Genomic DNA, 11,195 nt, shown 5'->3' with positions numbered 1-11,195 from the left:
TTTGGTGCAACCTGCACATATATTATCTATTATCTTGCACTATATAGACATAGACTGCATCCACTATACACACACACTTCCTCCCTGACACACACACACAAACACAATTAAAAGATTAAGATACACCTCCAATATGTTTTAAGGCCCCACCTTGCTGGGTCATCTTTTTGGTTGTTCTCTGAGCATTACGTACTATCACATTTGGTAAGAATGGTGTTTATTGGACAGAGCTGGGTATTTGTAACGAGTATATAACCCTACATGCAGGATCCAGCCAAACAGAAGACAGCACAGAGGAGAGATAAGTCTACCGGACCTTAGAGTGGCCGGACTCGACGTAATAGGAGAAGTACAGAGTCAGGAACGATCCGAGGTCAAGGGCACAAAGAGACAGCGTAAACGAAAACTAGCCGGGGTCTGGTACACAGGAATCAGCAAGCCGGCAAACAGTACAGACAAGGATAAAGCGAAAACGAAGTCAGAATACAAAGCCAAGGTCAAATACGGAGAAACACAACTGAACACAACAAGCACTATAGGGAACTGTAGCAGAAACCACGATAGGGCAAGGAACTAAGGGAAAAGGGTGAGTATAAGTAGCCTTCAAACTAATGTGATTGGCTCCTGTCACTTCCACACCCCCAACAGGTAAGTGTATGGGGTGATTGGCATGACAGGAGCCAATGGGAGCCTTTTTGCAATTTAGGCTCCCACTGTCTCTTTAAGAGCGCGCCCGAGACTCGCGGCGCGCTCTTAGCTGCAGGCGGGACATGTGACCGCAACTCGCGGTCACTGCCCGTCTTCCTGTTAGGAGAGTCGGATGAGCCGCGCGTGGCTCGTGCAGCCGCAGGACCGCGCGCGGCTTGAAGAGAGGATCGCGGCCGGCCCCCGGATAAGGTAAGTACCGCTACAGTATTATGCATTGAGCTAGATAGGAAGATCTGCTTATTATAATGTTTAATTGGGCTCCCTAATCAGAGGGGCAGTGGCTGAATTTACCTACATCAAGTTCACTGGTGGCAGGGGACAGTAATCTTTTGTATAAAACATACAAATATAATTTTACCAGTTATCTGTAAATTATCCTTATTCCGAGACTGGCTGAAAAATTAGAATTTTCTTTTATATTGTGGTATATTATTATCATAATAATATAATTTTTATTTTGATATATATCTATTGTTATGTATATTTCATTATTTCACACATATATATTATCTTTTATATCAAATATTATAACTATTTCTCTTTATCATCCTTTTTTTCCCCACCTTCAATGTGTTTTACTCTCTTCTCTACTTAGTATGTATTCTCTCCCCCGCACATCCTACACATTATTGCTTCTTATAGCCTTCTGTCATTGTCTGAGTACTGCTGGCTGAACTGCCTGTGTATTCTACAAATGCACGTTGTACTCCGGCTGTGATCTATTATACACTCAATTCGTTGCCTAGAACACAAAAGTGCATTTTTTCAATCACATTGTTAGTTTATTATTGAGTTGAAGGACAGTATAATTTTTTTTAGCAACTGTTTTACCCATTTCTTTTAAATTATGGAGTATTCGGTAGATTTAATTATGTATGTGGTTGTTTAGGCTGCTTGTGTCATCAAAGTCACTTAGATTTGGTTTGATTTTGCAGAAAACAAAATTAAAATAAAAAAATCGATTTTAAAAAACAAACAAACCTAATGATAAACAATATGGGCACATTGCATTAAAGCATGGGTGTCCAACCTTTTCGCTTCCCTGGTCCGCATTGAGCAAAGAGGAATTGTCTTGGGCCGCACATCATATATATAATAAAGTTAAAGTTTTTAAGTAATAAAACTTTAAAAGCCCTTTTCTTAATTTTGATATTTCAATTGTTTAGTATATAAAACTCCCTTATTTGTTAATCTTATGTGAGATTACCAAATTAGATGAGCTATCTACTAAACACATACACATGTATATACATACACACAAATAACCACAGATATACACACATAAATCACAGATCAATACACATAATCACACACATACACATACATAATCACAGACCTAAACACACACATAATCACAGATATAGACACACATATTCACAGATATACACACAATCACAGACCCCACACACACATAATCAGATATATACACACACACACACACACACACAGAAAAACACAGACCTATACACACAATCATATGCATACAAACACATAATCACAGATATACACACACACAATCCCAGACCCACAACAATCCCAAAACTTTACACACAAACAAATAACCACAGACATACATAGACATACACACATACACAATCACAGACACACACACATGCCGATGCCACAATTGAAGATTATATTAGCTTTAGTGTACTAATAATCTTAATTTTAGTAATGACAGGAGGCGAATATTTGCATATCTTTCTTTACTGAAAACTCCAGCAGCATAGAAACATAACAACCAATCAGAAAAAGGTTATGATGCCCATAAAAGGCCCTGTCCTCTTTCTTTGAAGCGAAACAATAAATAACAACAAGAGACATAATCATATTATGTCAACAGTTCAACAACATATTAGAATATCCAACTTCAGTAGTTCCGCAATGCAGAGGTATGGAAGGTGAATCTTTGGCTCGATGAGAAGACATTCACGCTGCAAGAAAAAGAAAAAGGTGAAAGGTCTCTGGCGTGATAACTTGTCCGCATACAATAAGCATTAAGCATCTGATATACCAACGAACATAAGAATGTGAAGCATATCAATATATATTTATTCTAAAGCAATGATATTTAAGAATCTATAAACACAACATAATGCAAGGTTCATGTCTAATATTCAACCTATACAAGACCCACAAGATACAGGTCTAAGTAGCAAACATACAAACCATACGTACTTACCTTCCTGAACATAAAGGACATATTCTGTTCAACACGAGAAACATGGGAGGGATCCTATAGGGTGGGAAATATTCGCCTCCTGTCATTACTAAAATTAAGATTATTAGTAAACTAAAGCTAATATAATCTTCAATTTTACCACATGACAGGGGGCTTCATATTTGCATTTTTAAAGCTTTGAATTGACCAATGTGAAGGAAGCATGAGATGTTTGCCGAAAATAGAACGTTCTAAACGTACTCTCTCGCACTCAGTCCGCGCAGTGTATAATGTCGGCTAGGGAAGCGTCGGACGAAAAGGCTTGTGAGGCCGCCGCTCCCTTGACCGAGTGGGCTCCGAAACAAGGTTCGACGCCCGCTAAAGATAATAGCCAGCGGACCCATCTGGCCAGTGTTGTGGTAGACACCGTCCATGAGGGTTTACGTAAGAAGTCAGAAGGTGACCCGTCGAATGAGTTCAAAGGGGGTAGAGATATCGGTGTACCCCATTAGCATTTTGACCACGCATAGTGTGGCGTCTGACACAAAGCATGGGTATGACACTGAAGACAAATCGGACTTAGTTCGTCTCGACATGGTAAAGGAAACCCCGTCTGGTGTGAAAGAGAAAGCATCCATATCGCAAGCCCTAACGTCTGCCACCCGTCTAAATGAGGCGAGGCATAATAAGAGGGCTAGTTTGGCTGAAAGTTGTTTCAGTGACAAACAAGGATTGTCCGGCCATTCCCTAAGGAATCTCAGCACCACATCCACCTGCCAGAGGCGTAAATACTTGGGTGCTGGGGTCTCGACAATTCGGCACCCCGTAGTAGTCGACAAACCAGTGTATCTTGACCTACTGGTCTGCCCTGTACTGGAACGTGCGCCGCTGATATGGCGGATCTGATCACGTTGAGGGATCGATATGACCGACCCAACGAGACCAGGTGTGACAGATAGAAAATAATTAGAAAAACACCTAACCAGGGGCTAACAAGGAGGTAGCCCGTGGGTTGGTGTGGATATGCCCTGAATTTTAATTTAATTAATTTTCTTTTTTTCACTTTAGGTAGCACTATTGATTTAGGTAGCACTATGGAGTGATTTCACTAAGTGTGTGTTCGTTGCTACTAGGACAGGAAGGGCATCAGGGTTGAAGGTAGGCACTTTTGGGTGATCCAGAGTGCTGAGGTATACAGGGTAAGGTTCAGTGTGCTCTTTAAGTGTGTACAACTGGGATACTTTGGACTCTGGGCGGATTATTGGGGATCCTTTTACTCCTCCAAGGAGGGGAATTTTCTCATATTTCCTCTGGTTCCCTTCTCCCTCTACCCCTGGTTAACCTCCTCCCCCTTCATATGGGACCAGGTCACAAGATCCTGATCTTCAGCTGTGTAGTTGGATAGGATATCGAGTTTTTAGGTAGACACTTATGGTTTTCTCTACAGTGCTGAGATATACAGGGCAGGTATTGTGCCCCCTTTAGGTGTGGGGATTTGGGACTCGAGGTGAGCCATTGGAGTATTGGTTATTCCAAGGAGAACTGTCTCCCTTATTCCTCTGGCTTCCACCCCCTCCTCTCCCCCCTCCCCTTCCTATTATCATCTACCTATTTCGCTCACCACATAATAATGGTCTAGACTGGTTCCAATTATCCCTGTTTGGTCCCCTCCTGTCTTTTTTACTTATTATCTTAGATTTATTAAAGGTAGGGACCCCTTCATTTCATTACTCTCCCAATAGGGACTTAGGTCCTTTTTTTCTCTTTTTCTAGGTGTGACAGATAGTTGAGGATCAGTGGTACAGGTGCGGTAAAGGGATCGGAATCCCTTTCCACACACCAATCACTCAAGGCCGACCAGGCAGAAATTTAGCCTTTCCTGGTGCCGGGAGTCTATGAGTCCCATAGGAGGTCTTAGTTGATGCAATAGGTCGTGAACTGACCAGGAGCCCCTGAAAGTTGTCCAGGCAACTAGTGCCAGTTGTCCTTCCATGACAAGGGAGTGGGGTTCCCCTCGAGGTCCCGTCGGAAGTAGAGGGAAGGTAGGGAGTAGTAGAGGGTCTTCGCGAGACATCTCCAGGCAATCCAGGAAACCACGGTTGGCCCTGCCCGAGGGGTGTCATGAGCAGGAGCGATATCTTGTTGGTGCGTGTGTATCGAAGCACCCTTACTATTGAGAACGGCTGGGTCACGTTTGTAGGGGTTCATCCTCGTATCCGAAGGAAGAGTCAAAGATCGTTTTGCCAATCCAAGTTTGTATGTGAAGTAATCACCATCGAAATTCCGTCCTCCCTTCTGCTGACAGTGGGATCCAGTGGTCGTATGAGTGACCGGTGCGTACGTATCTCGCCATCAGTCGTTGCATGGCCCTGTAGTGTAGTGGGCCAGGGAATATCGCTTGTATGGAGGAGGAGAGGAGGAGAGGAATCCCACAATCCGGCGAGTATCCTGAGAGGAATCGCATCGAACCTTAGAGCGTGTCCGACAGCTATCCTTATAGAGGCGCTTTTTGCCGTAGACCGACGCGGAACGTAGTTCTCCAAGCCGAAGTCGAAACCGAGGAACTGGCCCGATTCAGATGGAGAAGCGATCTTTGTCTGTGTACTACAAAAAACCCATGGAGTCCCGAGAGTGAACGACAAATTTGTCTGCAAACGTAGCCTGGATTCGCAAAGAATCAGCAAGTCTTCCAGGTATACGAGGCACCGCACGCCCAAATTTACGGATGTGTGCCCTTACTGGTTTCAGTAGCTTCACGAGCACCACGGAGTCGTAAACTGCCATGTTTGTCCTCACCATTGGAATCGGAGGAAACTTCTGCAGTCCAGGGCAACGGGTACTGACAAGCGTGCGTCCTTGAGCTCCAGATGTGTAAATTATCATCAAGTCATTATCGCTTAGGAGATCTTTTTGTAGACGAATTTCTTCCATCTTGAAGCGTTTGTATACCAGGCAAGAGTTCCATTGATGTAGTCTCCTGGCTTTTTCTTGACCAGGAAAAATTTGCTGAGGAAGCCTTCCCTTTCGGTGCATGTTGAATTGCACCCTTCTGGAAGAGGGTGCGGATTTCCTTGTCCACGAGATGTTCCTGTTCCGCCAGCGTGCGTAATGGAGGTGAAGGGGCGACCTGAACGGCTGTGATAAAAACTCTATGACATAGCCTTGTACTGTCTGGAGAACCCAGGTGACTTTGGTAGTCGTCTCCCAATTCTGTAAAACAGAGACAGGTTGCCGGTCATAAAATTGGAAACAGTTAGTTATGTAGGTTGACTCACTAGTAGATGAAGCGGATGGGGTCCTTTGTGTAGTAGATGGGAGGACTGTGTATACGATCTGGAACCTGTTGCCCAGAAGCGGCTGGTGGCTCGGTTCCGCTACCGACCAGTCCTCCCAAAAACACCTTTCACCGCAGGGGTGTGGAAGACTTGTTTTAGCGAGGTCTGGGTTTAATTTAGTGTGGTGAATAAATTCACATGTTTCTTGAGTACTGCAATGAACACTACGTCGAATAGTAGGCCTTGTGCTTTTGGGCCGAATTCTTGTCGTTCCTAAATCCAATAGTGTGTTGTCGATGCGGACCAGTACAGATTTGCGTCTGTCGGTGCATAGTGCGTCATTTGCGTTGCCCAGGAGGCATATCGAGCATTGAGCCCATTCTCTGGAGGTGGTAGGGTTGAGTTGTGTACCCTGGTTGAGTGCCAGATCCGCGAAATAGAGCATCTTGCAATCAGGCCTGGTAAATTAAGTACTTTATCGCGTGTCGACCTCAGGCCTTACTCCCCACCATTGCGGGGTTTCGTCCCGAGCGTGCAATGAAGACTACCACAGTGTTGTTGAGCTTGGGCGTAACTGCCACTTTGTCTGGTAGCAGGGGTCTGGGGTATTCGGTCTTGAGGCGTGCGCATACTTCGATCCCCAGAGGGTTGCGCAGCCAATAGTGTTCGTTCAGGAACGTTCCGTCTTTGGCTACTCTGATTTAGTGCCACTACTGCTATCTCTGCCTCAACTGCCGTCGCAGAGTAAGGTTTCCCTAACGTACTTCGAGTAAGTGTAGGGTAGGTCTTGCCGTTCCACTTCCTCAGACGGTGAGCTGTCTTCGTGTCGCTCATCTACCGTGTCCAGAGTACGTGGTGGGTAATAGTCTTCTTTGTCGGAAGATTGTGGCGGATGGGGTTTGGATTTTCCGGTGCTCCGCCTATTTGGTCTGTTCGATGGGCGTCTTGCCCTTGACCTTAGTGGCAGGGGTGCTGGAGCCCTTTCCTTGCCATTTTGACTTGAAGGCTTGTGGGCCTGAGGTCTCCATCAAGCGGTGTGGGGCAGAGTTCATAACAGAACCTTCTCCACTGAGGCCGCTACTGCAGCGTTTATCATTGCCTAGAAATCTTGGGAAGGTTGAGAGTGTCCACCATGACTCGTTCCCGTCCTGTTGGGAGATAGTGGGAGTCAGTGGGAGTAGTGTGTGAGGGTCAGCACATAGGGGTGCTAGACTCCTGGTAGAACTGGGGATCACCCAGGTAAAACGGTTTGAATTGCCTGCTTTAGTTTGTCTGAGAGTATGAATACTCGTGCCAAGTGTAGAGGGGTCACCTCTAATAGTTTAATCTGGCTACTGAGAGCCGCGGTGCAGGTGCGACTGACTGGTAGTGGTGTTGGTCTGGCTAGCCGGGTTCACCACAAATGTACGCCAGAGCTGTATGCTTGGTTTAACTATACAGGCTTATTATATAGGCACGTGGGGCCTGTCTGCAGCCGCAGGACCCATGTCTATTCGGCTGGGTTTATCCCAGGTGGCGTGCCATGGTAACCCAGAGGACACCCATATTATAATTATTGGCACCTTACAAGCATTGCATGCATATCTGGGGGTCTCCCCAGGTGGTGTGCCATGAAAAATTACCCAGAGGACACCCACGTTCAATATGTACACTAGGCACAGTAAATATACATATATGTATCCCTGTGAAGGGTGCACCGCAATACACTCAGTTTCCTTAGTGATCCTGACGGCATGGTACTGTTGCTTTAATGTAAAACTGACAGGCAGTGTTTAAACATCCATATATGTCTGTAGTAATCAGTGGTAAAGCTGAGGCGTAGACCTCCGTGCATATGATCGGGGTTCACCCCGGGTAGCGTGCCATGGTAACCCAGAGGACACCCACATCAAAGGTAATGGTCTATCAGTGACCTTGCATGCATGAAAAAATACCCAGAGGACACCCACAGACATTTGCACCGTCAGGTACAGTAATATAATATGACCCTCTGTAGGGTACAATAATAAAATATAATATGCCCTTCGTAGGGTACAGTAACACAATATGCCCTTTGTAGGGTACAGTGATATAGTTGATCTTGTTATAGGTACAGTATATGTTTTGTATAACAACTGTGATATTGTATGGCTTCACAATAATACATAGATTGTGTGCATGCTCAACATATAATCATCCAGTGTAAGGCACCATGAGAGATATATCCATGAGAATAAAAAATAATAATTGTATCAAAAATTAATGTGCCCAGAGAGGGGGACCCCTGAAGGGGTTAATCCAGATGCAGGGCGCGGTGATCGTGTGATTCCCAAACCGCCATGCGAGCAGGGAAGGCGGCCGTCGTGGGTCTCGCGAGCCGCGAGATCCAAGATGGCCGCCGGCCACGTGTGGCAGAGATTACTCGCTCGTGGCCGCGAGTGAGAAAAAACGTGGCAAAAAAAGACGCAATAACCGCCCCGGCCACCCTCCACCCGTCCCCACACAGTCCCCTGAGTGTCAGCAGGGCAAGTCCGCGCGGTGAGTGCAGCACAGACAGCCGTGACGCCCGCGGACCGCTGGACCAGAAACAGATATTAAGAGAGTCAGATAACATATAGTGATTGGGAGATAGGGAGACAGGTATAGATAGCCAGGTTCAGCAGAGGGATAAATAGTTAGTAAAAAATGAGAATAGAGTAAAAATTATATGAATATACTAGAGAGGTAAAAATACTCTGACCTATTGTAGGCTGGAGCAGCAAAGAAAGAGGAAGTGATGTCATAGACAGGGCCTTTTATGGGCATCATAACCTTTTTTCTGATTGGTTGTTATGTTTCTATGCTGCTGGAGTTTTCAGTAAATAAATATATGCAAATATGAAGCCTCCTCTCATGTGGTAAAATTATGTGATATCCTGGTTGCTGGCTCACTGCAGGCCGCGTGAGGGAGGTGTGAAGAGAGAGCACAGTATGTAAAAGGCTTCCTGCCTCCCTCGCCATCTTACAGCCATGAATGCAACCGGGACGCATTACTGGCTGCATCTACTGAAAGCCAGTCACTAAGTAACAGCTAACAAATCTCATTATTCCATAAGGAAGCTTCTAACTACTACTTTGTGTCTGGTTTCCAACCATGTCCCTATTCATTACCGGATGCCACTATCCAAAAAGCTTACCGTATATACTCGAGTATAAGCCGAGTTTTTCAGCCCATTTTTTGGGCTGAAAAACCCCAACTCGGCTTATACTCGAGTCAAGGTCTGTATTATGGCAATTTTCATTGCCATAATACAGACTGGGGGGAGAGGGGGGCTGGCAGAGCTGTAACTTACCTTCACAGCAGCTCCTGTCAGCTCCCTTCTCTCTCCTCCGTCCGTGCAGCTCCCAGGTCAGCTTCCTCTGCAACTCTCGCGAGAGCCGCGGGGTCAGAGCGTTGCCACGGGTTACCGTGGCAACGCTCCGCGCGGCCGCGAGAGTTGCAGAGGAAGCCGACCTGGGAGCTGCACGGACGGAGGAGAGAGAAGGGAGCTGACAGGAGCTGCGGTGAAGGTAAGTTACAGCTTCCTGCCAGCCCCTCTCCTACAGCCCATCCACTGGACCACCAGGGAGTGAGAGCCCCCCTCCCTGGCCAGCTAACAGGCAGGGAGGGGGGACGAAAAAATAAAAATATTAATAAAACAAATAATAACAAAAAAAATAATACAATTAATAATAAAATAAAAAAATAATTACCTAAAAAAAAAACAAAAAAAAATATTAAGATAATAATTAAATAATAAATAAAATGCCCAACCCCCACCAATGCTCTGCGCACAAACACACACACACACACACACACACACTGCATTCATACACACACACACTGCATTCATACACACACTGCACTGCATTCATTATATACACACTGCACTCATCATTCATTATATACACACTGCACTCATATACACACTGCACTCATATACACACTGCACTCATATACACACTGCACTCATATACACACTGCACTCATATACACACACTGCACTGCATTCATTATACACACTCATATACACACTGCACTCATATACACACACTACACTCATACACACACTGCATACACACTGCACTCATACACACTGCACTGCATTCATTATATACACACTGCATTCATACACACACACTCACTGCACTCATATACACACACTGCACTCATACACACACTGCACTCATACACACACACTGCACTCATATACACACACTGCACTCATATACACACACTGCACTCATATACACACACTGCACTCATACATACACACTGCACTCATACATACACACTGCACTCATACACACACTGCACTCATACACACACTGCACTCATACACACACTGCACTCATACACACACTGCACTCATACACACACTGCACTGCATTCATTATACACACACTGCACTCCATTCATTATATACACACTGCACTCATACACACTGCATACACACACACTGCATTCATATACACACTGCATTCATTATATACACACGCTGTAAATAAATATTCAGTTAATATAATTTTTTTAGGATCTAATTTTATTTAGAAATTTACCAGTAGCTGCTTCATTTCCCACCCTAGTCTTATACTCGAGTCAATACGTTTTCCCAATTTTTGGGGGTAAAATTAGGGGCCTCGGCTTATATTCGGGTCGGCTTATACTCGAGTATATACGGTAATACCAGTCTAAATCCCTACACAACCTATTGAAGCAGTGCCAATCAGCATCTCTGAAAAAGCAGTGTTTACATTAAAATGCCTGAAGGGACATGCTATAGACACCAGAACAACTGCATTAAGCTGTAGTTGTTCTGGTGAATATAGTGTCCCTTTAAAAGTAGTTAAAAGTAGTAAAACTATAGTTCTAAAACCATTGTTTAGATGACCAGTCCCCTTATTCGAGTTAGAAAGGTGATTTACTCAACTTTTTTGTAGTGCTGTGAGGAGCTCCACACCAGGCCCCCTCCTTGGAATTTCAGCTTGGCTGAGATAATCAATTCTTATGATCTCAGCCAAGCAGGTGGGGCGAGGACAGAGCCAAATGCCGC

Source organism: Pelobates fuscus, chromosome 6, assembly GCF_036172605.1.
Source record: "Pelobates fuscus isolate aPelFus1 chromosome 6, aPelFus1.pri, whole genome shotgun sequence".
NCBI lineage: Eukaryota > Metazoa > Chordata > Amphibia > Anura > Pelobatidae > Pelobates > Pelobates fuscus.
This window is presented reverse-complemented; position numbering follows the sequence as displayed.